This window comes from Hydra vulgaris, chromosome 04 (assembly GCF_038396675.1).
Source record: "Hydra vulgaris chromosome 04, alternate assembly HydraT2T_AEP".
Lineage (NCBI taxonomy): Eukaryota > Metazoa > Cnidaria > Hydrozoa > Anthoathecata > Hydridae > Hydra > Hydra vulgaris.
In genome coordinates this window covers 34,200,001-34,212,270 of record NC_088923.1, presented here as the reverse complement: position 1 = coordinate 34,212,270, position 12,270 = coordinate 34,200,001, and the positions used below count along the sequence as shown (strand labels likewise).

Below are 12,270 nucleotides of genomic sequence, written 5' to 3'. Positions count from 1 at the left end.
AGCAACGTCACTTAACACATTATTAACGCGCATTTTTAACTTTTTTTTTTTTTTAGGTGCCCCAAAAAGATCTAACGGTTTTATCACAGAGCACCACGGAAGTGCATGTTATTTAATTTTTTATTTTTAATTCTTAAAATCATTGTGGTAAAAAAAAAAGAAATTTTAATAAAAAGTTAATAAAAAGTATTTTTGTGTTAATTTAACATGATTGGAAGTTTCAAATTAGAAGTTATACTGTTTAGAAAATATTATTATTAAACTTATTATTGGTGATAATTATCATTAATTAGTATTGGTGGATCAAATACAATAAATTAAGGGTATGTACCACCTTAAGGTGGTACATACCCTTAATTTATTGAATTTTTGAAAAAAATTATTATTATCATATTAGACGTAAAATTTTACAAGGAATGCATTTTTAAAGTTATTTTTTCAATATTTTCAAAAAAAATAGTGAAATAAGCACCTTTTTTAAGACTAGTTATTTTTTCTGACATAACAACGCCCTTAGCAACCATCCTCTGACTTGGTTTTAAAGTTATATTAATGATCAGATTTTGACGATGATAAATTCTTTAGCTGCTTTTTAAGTTAAAGTTATTAGTCATACTTTGAAATTACAATTTAGTTTAGTTTTAGACTTGTAATGCAAGCAAATCCATACTTTGTTTATGTGTTATTATTACACTTTTTTATTGACAACGTTGAATAAACAATATGCCAAGAACACATTCTAGAAATAAAAAGAGATCATTTGCTTGTAACTAGTACACACAAAAAAGAGAAGATCATTTAACAAATAAACAAAACTTTGCACCTGGTTCTTTACAATCAGCAAGTAACTCTAGTTCAGGAAAAATAAAATTCAACCCAATAATTCTTGAAGACAAAGATGATTATAACATTATTATTAACTTTGGTTTATTGAAACCTTTAGTTGAAGAGATAGCTAGTTGCTCTGACTGTGGAAATAATATTGAAGTTGAAAATAATGAAATTAAGCGACAAGGATTTTGTTTAGAACTAAAACTATCATGTGCCTCAAGTTCTTGTAGATGGCATCAAACTTTTAAAATTTCAAAGAGTATCTCTTATGTTCAAAACAAAAACAATGTCACTAAATATAGTAGCATTAAAATATTTGCAACCAATGTTCAAATGGTGATAGCATTTAGAGAAATCGTTCGAGGACTTAGAGCCATTAAATCTTTTACATCATAATTAAATATGCCACCACCTATTTCTTTAAAAGCGTATAATAGTATTATTAATATTTTGCATGGTATATATACTAGTGTTTGTAAAGCATCTATGACTAAAGCCGCCATGGAAACAGCAAAACTAAGAGAACAGAAAAGTGATGAAACAATGACCTGTACAGTTTCTGTTAACGGTTCATGGCAGAAGAGAGGACACACCTCGCTAAATGGTATTGTCTCTATCATTTCAACTAATAACGGAAAGTGTTTAGACTATGACGTCCTTTCAAAAATGTGTCATAGTTGTGCGATGTGGAAGCATAAAAAACAATCTCCTCAATATGTGAATTGGAAACTCAATCATGTTTGCCAGGCAAATCATGCAGGTAGCTCTGGTTCCATGGAAGCTATTGGGGCTGTTAAAATATTTTCTCGTTCCATATCTGAAAATAATCTTATGTATACCGAATAGATTGGTGATGGCGACACTACATCATTTAATCAAGTACAATTACCTAAACCTTATGGAGAGATTTTAATTACCAAGCTGGTATGTATTAGACACATTCAAAAACGCGTAGGTACTAGTTGCAGAAATATTTGTATAACTCATAAGAATAAAAAGTTATCTAATGGAAAAGGTGTCTCAGGAATAGGTTCATCTTCTAGGATTAACTCTTACTTCCAATCTTTCTTGGAAACCATATATCAAATCAGTTGCAAAATTAGCATCTGCTAAGGTTGCATCTCTTTATCGAACTCATCACTTTCTTACTTCGGATTCTATTCTCTATCTCTATAAATCTCAAATCCGGCCTTGTATGGAATATTGTTGCCATATTTGGGGCGGATCCTCTAATGATGCCCTTTATCTTTTAGACAAGGTGCAAAAACGCGTTGTAAACATAGTTGGACCTGCTTATGCAGCCAACCTCCAACCATTATCACATCGTCGTAATGTTGCTTCTCTTTCTCTTTTCTACAAATACTATAATGGGCACTGCTCTAAAGAGCTAGCGTCTCTTGTGCCATATACTATAATTCATTCTCGTGTTACTCGTCATTCAATTAAGTGTCATCCTTTTTCTGTGACTGTTCCTAAGTGCTCCAAAAACGCTTATTTATCTAGTTTTTTTCCTCGAACATCAGCTCTTTTGGAATTCGCTTCCTTCATCTTGCTTTCCTGACTCATCCCAGTCGGCATAACTAGTATTGTAAATACTCGGAGTATTGATCACGTATAACATACCGCCATTGATACCAGAAAAATGCGCATTTAGTTTTAAGTTTCGAACTCGAGTTCAATACCACTTATTTATCAAAAATACGTATTTATAATATTTGATCAAAATTGGATATGATATCGAACCCAATTTTGATCAAATATTAACAAAAAATGGAAAAACGAAAATCTTTGCTTTTAAAGCGCATGCTTAATCTAAAATTGCGAAAACAAAATCTAAATTAAAAAGGTCTCTCTCGAGAAATTTAGTAAATTATCTCTAGTACAGTTACAGTGCTTTATTGCACTAAAAGAGTTACTAAAACTTTATCATAAAAATATTTATTACTACTTTTAAATTTATTAATTTAGTTTAATGAAGTCCTAAATTAATATAGTTCAAATATATTTTAAATCCTATCATTTCATACCTTGCTTATGTTGATTATTATTTTATTGACATTTCTGTTATGCTATTATCTTTTTTTGTTCTGTTTTAGAAAATTTAGAAAAATAAGTTAAAATTTTGAGCCAACACTGACATTTTAATTGTTGCTAAACGTTAAATTTTGTTATTAGGATTGCAGTTCTTTTATCTGTTTTTTTGTTCTTTATTCAATAAGTATTTGACTTAAATTAAATATGATATATTTTATTACGAGATATATGTCTTTATATATAAATTAATATGAATCTTTTTAGATTTTTTAATGTTATTTTTAAATTTTTTGTTCACGCAATTCAATTTATATATGTTTATAGTTTGCATATTTGTTTATATTATGTTCAAAATTAAAACGTTTTTGATAAATATATGTATGTGGTAATATGTGTTATATAATTGTTTTCTAAATGTATTTTTAAAGTAGTATAAAATGTATCTATTGTGTATATAAATATTATAAGAGGTGTTTATATATGTTTCATAAATTTAAATAAATATATTGTGTTTAATAGTTAGTATATATGTTTATATTATGTTGTTTCCATGTTTTCAAAGTTTAAGTAAAGTCTTTGATTAGAAAAGATCACAATTTGTAAGATTCTTTTACATTCATTTATTCAGTTATAGTAATAGTAAGATTACTGGTAATATGTTTAATGGTAATAGTTAAATTGAAATAGATAGTATTAGGCTCAACGAAGTTATTAATGTAAATGCTTTTGCATTTACATTAATAACTTCGTTGAGCCTACTTGCAGGCAACTTTAAAATAGTAGTCAAATGAAAAAAAATAGATCTAGGCAGGATGAAATTAATAATTGTTGAAATGCTAGAAATGTTGCTCGGCTAGCAGAAAACTTGACAGAATTCAGTGTCAAGCAGTGTTAATGTCTGTTAATTTGGTTTTACTTTAGAACAAAGCAAAGTATGAGTTTAACTATTTATAGTATCAATTAACACTTTTAAATTTAAATAATTTTAATTTTTTTATAATTTTTAACATAGTTATGTTCTTTTTTTCATTTTTAGTTTGTCTTCTCTCTAGTTTGTCTTCCCTTTGTCGTACGACGATGTACCAACATGAATTGTTTTCTAAAAGCTAACATGAAATAACAATATTTAACAACTACTACTCTCTTATCATGACATCTTATCTCTATCTGATATTTTGATTTGCGATTCATATATGATGTTTTTCTTTATATTTACTTATCCATTACATTTTTTCATTTCAGATTTATCATATGATGGATTTATGCAATATAAAAGAACAAATATATGTAAATCTTTATGAATTTTTTAAAAACATCTTCTAATAATTAGTCCAGTCAACGTTCAAACTTCAATTTTGCATATGTCATCTTTAAGTAGTTTCTAGGCTTTTCTAAATGTGTTTCTTATTCACATGGTTTTGCAAGCAAGGTATGCAAGCAAATTTGAGCTGAAAATTTTTTTTTTTAGCCTTTAAGGAGAATTGGTGTTACACTTTTTTAAATTTAATTTGTTTAAATATAGTAGTTTTAACAAATAAATGTTTGTTTGTTCTTTGTTTTTTTACTTATTTGTTTTCTTAAGAACTTGGCAACTTATCTAAGTAAGTTTTTTTTTTCTTTTTAGTGCAATTGGAAAGAGCTGAAAGTTATTTTTTAGAGCAATTGAAAAGAACTGAAGTGTTGTTTAGTTACTTCACACGGTATAACTGATCCTGATTTGAGTAAGTTTACTATTTTGTTTTATTTTATATTGGATTTATTTGAGATTTGGTTTATGTTATATTAGATATATATTTTATGTATTTAACATGGAAAACTGACTGTAATTTGTTGACACAAAAGTTTATAAACATAAATCTGCCAATCTTTCAGTATATTTTATATTTCTCTGTATCTATATAAATATTCTTTCTTAGAAAAAATAACAGACTAGAAAAAATAAATAAATTCCTTTTGAAAGTAGTTGAAAAAATGATGATGTTTTTCCATATTTCATTGTGTAAAGTGTAATACCACTTTTTAAAGGTATGTGAATAGATATATATAGGGTTGCCAGATGTCCCGATTTTACGAAGGAGAACTAAGTAAAAAAAATATTTTTACATATTTGGCGCAGAATTCTCCTTCGTAAAATCGGGACATCTGGCAACCCTAGACATATAGGGGAACATGGGGCAAGATGACAACTGTTTCGAAAAACGCCTGTATCTTAGTCTCTCCCAAAAATTAAAACTTACCTTTAGCTGGTGATGTAGCGATGTAATAAATCAAGTCAAACAAGGATAAAAAGTTTTTTTCTCAATGTCGGAAAAACTTTTTTAATACTTAGCTTTCGTCACAAAAATAATATTTAAAAAGAAACCATTGATAAATCTAGTAAAATTAATCTACTTCCCTTTCAGCTAAAGTCAACTGTTATATTTAGTTTTGCTTAAGAGATAACTGTAGGTCGTCATCTTGTTCCATTCGTCATCTTGCCCCATTTGTCATTTTGCCCCATTCGTCATTTTACCCCATGTTCCCCTATATATATATATATATATATATATATATATATATATATATATATATATATATATATATATATATATATATATATATATATATATATATATTTAAATAATTAATTTAGAGTAAAATATATTGATTGACATTGCTTCATTTTTTTATACAAGATTTTGTGCATTAAGGTAAAAATAATTTTGTGCATTTTAGTCTAGATTCTTTTTTAATTAAAAATCATTGATGTAAATTAATGTTGTTTAATATTTTTAATAAACGACTAATGTATGTAAACATATAAAAAGATATGGATTTCAATAAATCTTTAGTTTAAATAAAGTCTTTGATTAGAAAAGATCACAATTTGTAAGATTCTTTTACGTTCATTTATTCAGTTGCAGCAATAGTAAGATTACTGGTAATATGTTTAATGATAATAGTTAAATTGAAATAGATAGTATTAGGCTCAACGAAGTTATTAATGTAAATGCTTATAGGCAACTTGAAAATAGTAGTCAAATGAAAAAAATAGATCATTTCTAAGAAATATTTTACGATTTGCTTGCTATTTTATGGTATAATTGTTTAAATTGTTTAACTATAATTGTCCCTCGATTGTTCAAATATTGTAATAAATAAAATCTTTTCAGTCCAAGTATTTAAGTTAATAAAATATTTTATTAAGTTGTGGTATTATTTGCCAGTGTTACTACATTGTATTGTCTAGCCTTTTTATAATCTTTTTTAATTATACTGTAGTTACAGAATATATACTTTCTGTTATTATTATCCTAATTCTACTAACAATAAAATGCAAATAGTACTTTTGTAATTAAAAATTGTAATTTTTTTTTTAATTTCATTTTTTAGGTATTTGCAGGCTTTACTTGACTTTCCGTTTCTGGTACCTGTGTTGTGACAGATTTTAAAAAGAACTCAACTGATGTTAATGCGGTCTTCGTCGTTAACTATAAGCAATGACGTTGCTGATAGGGAGTCAAAGTTAAAATATTTATAGATAAATTTGTATTAAATTTTTTAGATAATATATCAAGTTATTAATGTGTTTTTATTGTTATTAAAGATTTAATAACTCCTAACCCGTATTACGGGTTGCTTACTGCTAGTCATTATCATTATGTTATGAATTCATATTAGTTAATAAAATTGTATTGAATATTTTCTGGTTATCGTGTTTTATACGTGTTCAAATGTGAGTTTGATACTCAATAGGCGTCGTATTGTATACCTGTCTTTATACGCATCTGATGTCTATTTTTAATGCGCGTTTGACACGATAAAATGGCTAACAAATATTCGTAAATAATGCGTATTCTGGAAAGTTTTAAATGCGCATGTAATACCAGGGAAATATCGTATTGAATATTCTCTGGTTATCGTGTTTTATACGTGTTTACAAGAGTTTCAAATGCGAGTTTGATACTCAGTAGGCGTCGTATTGTATACCCGTCTTTATACGCATCTAATGCGTATTTCTAATGCGTATTCGACACGATAAAATGGCTAACATACATACCACATCGATACGTATTTAAAAGAGTTTCTAATGCGCATTTATAACTAAATTTGCCGACTGGGATATAATTTGCAATCTTTTAAGTCGTCTGTCAATCGTTATCTTGCTCTACAATCTTCATCTTTTCTCTCTCAGTAACTTCCAACATTAATCAGTGGCTACTTGCAGCCTTGTTGGAAGCGAAGATGTTTAAAAAAAAAAAAAAAAAAGTATACTCAGTGAAAAAGCTATTAATACTCTTCACAATTATTTTGGTCGGGCTGTTAGGCAAAATATTGGTAACATTTATTTAATAAAAAAATCTATATGGGCAACATTGTTTCTCAATACAAACTTTGTTAATGAAATTGTTCATCATCAGTTTCCCAGTCGGCAAATTTAGTTATAAATGCGCATTAGAAACTCTTTTAAATACGTATCGATGTGGTATGTATGTTAGCCATTTTATCGTGTCGAATACGCATTAGAAATACGCATTAGATGCGTATAAAGACGGGTATACAATACGACGCCTACTGAGTATCAAACTCGCATTTGAAACTCTTGTAAACACGTATAAAACACGATAACCAGAGAATATTCAATACGATATTTCCCTGGTATTACATGCGCATTTAAAACTTTCCAGAATATGCATTATTTACGAATATTTGTTAGCCATTTTATCGTGTCAAACGCGCATTAAAAATAGACATCAGATGCGTATAAAGACAGGTATACAATACGACGCCTATTGAGTATCAAACTCACATTTGAACACGTATAAAACACGATAACCAGAAAATATTCAATACAATTTTATTAACTAATATGAATTCATAACATAATGATAATGACTAGCAGTAAGCAACCCGTAATACGGGTTATGAGTTATTAAATCTTTAATAACAATAAAAACACATTAATAACTTGATATATTATCTAAAAAATTAAATACAAATTTATCTATAAATATTTTAACTTTGACTCCCTATCAGCAACGTCATTGCTTATAGTTAACGACGAAGACCGCATTAACATCAGTTGAGTTCTTTTTAAAGTCTGTCACAACACAGGTACCAGAAACGGAAAGTCAAGTAAAGCCTGCAAATACCTAAAAAATGAAATTAAAAAAAAAATTACAATTTTTAATTACAAAAGTACTATTTGCATTTTATTGTTAGTAGAATTAGGATAATAATAACAGAAAGTATATATTCTGTAACTACAGTATAATTAAAAAAGATTATAAAAAGGCTAGACAATACAATGTAGTAACACTGGCAAATAATACCACAACTTAATAAAATATTATATTAACTTAAATACTTGAACTGAAAAGATTTTATTTTTTTACAATATTTGAACAATCGAGGGACAATTATAGTTAAACAATTTAAACAATTATACCATAAAATAGCAAGCAAATCGTAAAATATTTCTTAGAAATGATCTATTTTTTTCATTTGACTACTATTTTCAAGTTGCCTATAAGCATTTACATTAATAACTTCGTTGAGCCTAATACTATCTATTTCAATTTAACTATTATCATTAAACATATTACCAGTAATCTTACTATTGCTGCAACTGAATAAATGAACGTAATGAATCTTACAAATTATGATCTTTTCTAATCAAAGACTTTATTTAAACTAAAGATTTATTCAAATCCATATCTTTTTATATGTTTACATACATTAGTCGTTTATTAAAAATATTAAACAACATTAATTTACATCAATGATTTTTAATTAAAAAAGAATCTAGACTAAAACGCATAAAATTATTTTTACCTTAATGCACAAAAATAATAAATGCACAATCTTGTATAAAAAAATGAAGCAATGTCAATCAATATATTTTACTCTAAATTAATTATTTAAATATATATATATATATATATATATATATATATATATATATATATATATATATATATATATATATATATATATATATATATATATATATATATATATATATATATATATAGGGGAACATGGGGTAAAATGACAAATGGGGCAAGATGACGAATGGAACAAGATGACGACCTACAGTTATCTCTTAAAACTAAATATAACAGTTGACTTTAGCTGAAAGGGAAGTAGATTAATTTTACTAGATTTATCAATGGTTTCTTTTTAAATATTATTTTTGTGACAAAAGCTAAGTATTAAAAAAGTTTTTCCAACATTGAGAAAAAAACTTTTTATCCTTGTTTGACTTGATTTATTACATCGCTACATCACCAGCTAAAGGTAAGTTTTAATTTTTGGGAGAGACTAAGATACAGGCGTTTTTCGAAACAGTTGTCATCTTGCCCCATGTTCCCCTATATATCTAGGGTTGCCAGATGTCCCGATTTTACGAAGGAGAATTCTGCGCCAAATATGTAAAAATATTTTTTTTACTTAGTTCTCCTTCGTAAAATCGGGACATCTGGCAACCTTATATATATCTATTCACATACCTTTAAAAAGTGGTATTACACTTTACACAATGAAATATGGAAATACATCATCATTTTTTTCAACTACTTTCAACGAATTTATTTATTTTTTCCAGTCTGTTATTTTTTCTAAGAAAGAATATTTATAAAGATACAGAGAAATATAAAATATACTGAAATATAGGCAGATTTATGTTTATAAACTTTTGTGTCAACAAATTACAGTCAGTTTTCCATGTTAAATACATAAAATATATATCAAATATAACATATATCAAATATCAAATAAATCCAATATAAAATAAAACAAAATAGTAAACTTACTCAAATCAGGATCAGTTATACCGTGTGAAGTAACTAAAAAACACTTCAGTTCTTTTCAATTGCTCTAAAAAATAACTTTCAGCTCTTTCCAATTGCACTAAAAAGAAAAAAAAAACTTACTTAGATAAGTTGCCAAGTTTTTAAGAATCTGAAAACAAATAAGTAAAAAAACAAAGAACAAACAAACATTTATTTGTTAAAACTACTATATTTAAACAAATTAAATTTAAAAAAGTGTAACACCAATTCTCCTTAGAGGCTAAAAAAAAAAAATTTCAGCTCAAATTTGCTTGCATACCTTGCTTGCAAAACCATGTGAATAAGAAACACATTTAGAAAAGCCTAGAAACTACTTAAAGATGACATATGCAAAATTGAAGTTTGAACGTTGACTGGACTAATTATTAGAAGATGTTTTTAAAAAATTCATAAAGATTTACATATATTCGTTCTTTTATATCGCATAAATCCATCATATGATAAATCTGAAATGAAAAAATGTAATGGATAAGTAAATATAAAGAAAAACATCATATATGAATCGCAAATCAAAATATCAGATAGAGATAAGATGTCATGATAAGAGAGTAGTAGTTGTTAAATATTGTTATTTCATGTTAGCTTTTAGAAAACAATTCATGTTGGTACATCGTCGTACGACAAAGGGAAGACAAACTAAAGGGAAGACAAACTAAAAATGAAAAAAAGAACATAACTATGTTAAAAATTATAAAAAAATTAAAATTATTTAAATTTAAAAGTGTTAATTGATCCTATAAATAGTTAAACTCATACTTTGCTTTGTTCTAAAGTAAAACCAAATTAACAGACATTAACACTGCTTGACACTGAATTCTGTCAAGTTTTCTGCTAGCCGAGCAACATTTCTAGCATTTCAACAATTATTAATTTCATCCTGCCTAGATCTATTTTTTTTCATTTGACTACTATTTTCAAGTTGCCTGCAAGTAGGCTCAACGAAGTTATTAATGTAAATGCAAAAGCATTTACATTAATAACTTCGTTGAGCCTAATACTATCTATTTCAATTTAACTATTACCATTAAACATATTACCAGTAATCTTACTATTACTATAACTGAATAAATGAATGTAAAAGAATCTTACAAATTGTGATCTTTTCTAATCAAAGACTTTACTTAAACTTTGAAAACATGGAAACAACATAATATAAACATATATACTAACTATTAAACACAATATATTTATTTAAATTTATGAAACATATATAAACACCTCTTATAATATTTATATACACAATAGATACATTTTATACTACTTTAAAAATACATTTAGAAAACAATTATATAACACATATTACCACATACATATATTTATCAAAAACGTTTTAATTTTGAACATAATATAAACAAATATGCAAACTATAAACATATATAAATTGAATTGCGTGAACAAAAAATTTAAAAATAACATTAAAAAATCTAAAAAGATTCATATTAATTTATATATAAAGACATATATCTCGTAATAAAATATCAAATTATAATCATATTTAATTTAAGTCAAATACTTATTGAATAAAGAACAAAAAAACAGATAAAAGAACTGCAATCCTAATAACAAAATTTAACGTTTAGCAACAATTAAAATGTCAGTGTTGGCTCAAAATTTTAACTTATTTTTCTAAATTTTCTAAAACAGAACAAAAAAAGATAATAGCATAACAGAAATGTCAATAAAATAATAATCAACATAAGCAAGGTATGAAATGATAGGATTTAAAATATATTTGAACTATATTAATTTAGGACTTCATTAAACTAAATTAATAAATTTAAAAGTAGTAATAAATATTTTTATGATAAAGTTTTAGTAACTCTTTTAGTGCAATAAAGCACTGTAACTGTACTAGAGATAATTTACTAAATTTCTCGAGAGAGACCTTTTTAATTTAGATTTTGTTTACGCAATTTCAGATTAAGCATGCGCTTTAAAAGCAAAGATTTTCGTTTTTCCATTTTTTGTTAATATTTGATCAAAATTGGATGCGATATCATATCCAATTTTGATCAAATATTATAAATACGTATTTTTGATAAATAAGTGGTATTGAACTCGAGTTCGAAACTTAAAACTAAATGCGCATTTTTCTGGTATCAATGGCGGTATGTTATACGTGATCAATACTCCGAGTATTTACAATACTAGTTATGCCGACTGGGTTTGTCCACGCAAAAAAGATAGCTTGTGTTTATGGCAGGCTGACAAAATAACAGGTAACAAAACCTATAAAAAAAACTTGAGCCTTCCGATTGCAATTAAAAATTTATTAATTCCAGTTTGGCATGACTTAACAAAAGATTCGTTGTTGTTAAAATGTTTGCATGGCCAAACTCAAAATAGAAACGAATGCTTAAACAGTATGGTGTGGAAAAAATGTCATACGGAGATTTTCGTATCTAGAAAACTTCTTGAAATAGGTGTTTGCTCTGCCGTTATTGAATTTAATGATGGTAAATGTGGTTTAACACCAATAATACAAGTACTTGGATTGCCAGTTTCAAAGTTTATGCTAAATGCGTTTAGAAAAAGTGATACAGATCACATAAAGAACATTCAGAGAAAGTCA

The 12,270-nt window shown here is 26.7% G+C and overlaps 2 long non-coding RNA genes across 3 annotated transcripts; one reads left to right on the top strand and one right to left on the bottom strand.

Moving 5' to 3' along the window:
• Positions 1 to 2,649: 2,649 nt before the first annotated feature.
• LOC136079777 (uncharacterized) lies at positions 2,650 to 6,429 on the top strand. 2 transcript variants are annotated; one of them, XR_010638213.1, is made up of 5 exons: positions 2,650 to 3,797; positions 3,918 to 4,152; positions 4,490 to 4,586; positions 4,782 to 4,890; positions 6,238 to 6,429. It is a non-coding gene; the product is annotated as an uncharacterized LOC136079777 (long non-coding RNA). The 2 variants fall into 2 exon arrangements; XR_010638212.1 differs by having other exon boundaries at positions 2,651 to 3,797; positions 3,918 to 4,294.
• A 1,372-nt stretch (positions 6,430 to 7,801) lies between these two features.
• LOC136079776 (uncharacterized) lies at positions 7,802 to 10,841 on the bottom strand. Its single transcript, XR_010638211.1, has 5 exons — positions 10,455 to 10,841; positions 9,958 to 10,334; positions 9,660 to 9,756; positions 9,357 to 9,464; positions 7,802 to 7,997 (listed from the first exon to the last, which is right to left on the bottom strand). It is a non-coding gene; the product is annotated as an uncharacterized LOC136079776 (long non-coding RNA).
• Between the last annotated feature and the right edge of the window lie 1,429 nt (positions 10,842 to 12,270).